The sequence below is a fragment of the Tupaia chinensis genome, unplaced genomic scaffold (assembly GCF_000334495.1).
Source record: "Tupaia chinensis unplaced genomic scaffold, TupChi_1.0 Scaffold000211_1, whole genome shotgun sequence".
Classification (NCBI taxonomy): domain Eukaryota; kingdom Metazoa; phylum Chordata; class Mammalia; order Scandentia; family Tupaiidae; genus Tupaia; species Tupaia belangeri.
In genome coordinates this window covers 581460-582035 of record NW_006159686.1, presented here as the reverse complement: position 1 = coordinate 582035, position 576 = coordinate 581460, and the positions used below count along the sequence as shown (strand labels likewise).

The following is a 576-nucleotide window of genomic DNA, read 5'->3' as shown; positions in this document are numbered from 1 at the left end:
TAGGCCTCAGGGGCGGCCTGACAGGCTGCCGCGCCCCTGGGTCTTCTCCCTCTACCCAGGCTGGCCTCTCTTGCCTGGGGCCCCTCTGTCATGAGCACCCCTCACTGCTCCTCCTGGGGGCTGCTTCTATTGCTAATGGCAGGAACACCCGAGGGGGGTCATTTCTAAAATAGAGGGTTATTCAGCCCTGGCGGGCAGCAGGGCAGAGGGCAGGGGGTGGCAGAGTCTCGTTCCCTCATATGCCCCAGGACTGGGGCCAGCAGATGGCGCAGTCGCCGGACTCCCGCATGACGCCAAGGGCTTGAGACACACACCGGGCACATGTGCACATGTGCCGAAGATCCCGGGAGGAGAGGGATTACGGCGCGGCCACCCCTGGGGGGTGATTTCTCACTTTCCCTCTCTCTGTCTCTGGTGAGGCCACAGTCCCTAAGGCACAAAAACTCTTTAAAAAAGAGAAAACAGGACTGAATCGTGGCGGCCTGACAGGGACCCTTCTCAGAGGCCGCACCTGCAGCCCCGATCAGTACGCCATCCGCTGTGGCTCCCCTCCCTCCCTCCCCTATCGCGGCTGTT

General features: G+C 62.3%; 1 protein-coding gene across 1 annotated transcript in view; it reads left to right on the top strand.

Moving 5' to 3' along the window:
• The window catches only part of FBRSL1 (fibrosin like 1), a gene marked incomplete at both ends in the record, with an annotated part of 66172 nt that overhangs the window by 62497 nt on the left and 3099 nt on the right, over window positions 1-576 (top strand). The gene's annotated exons all lie outside the window — the stretch shown is intronic.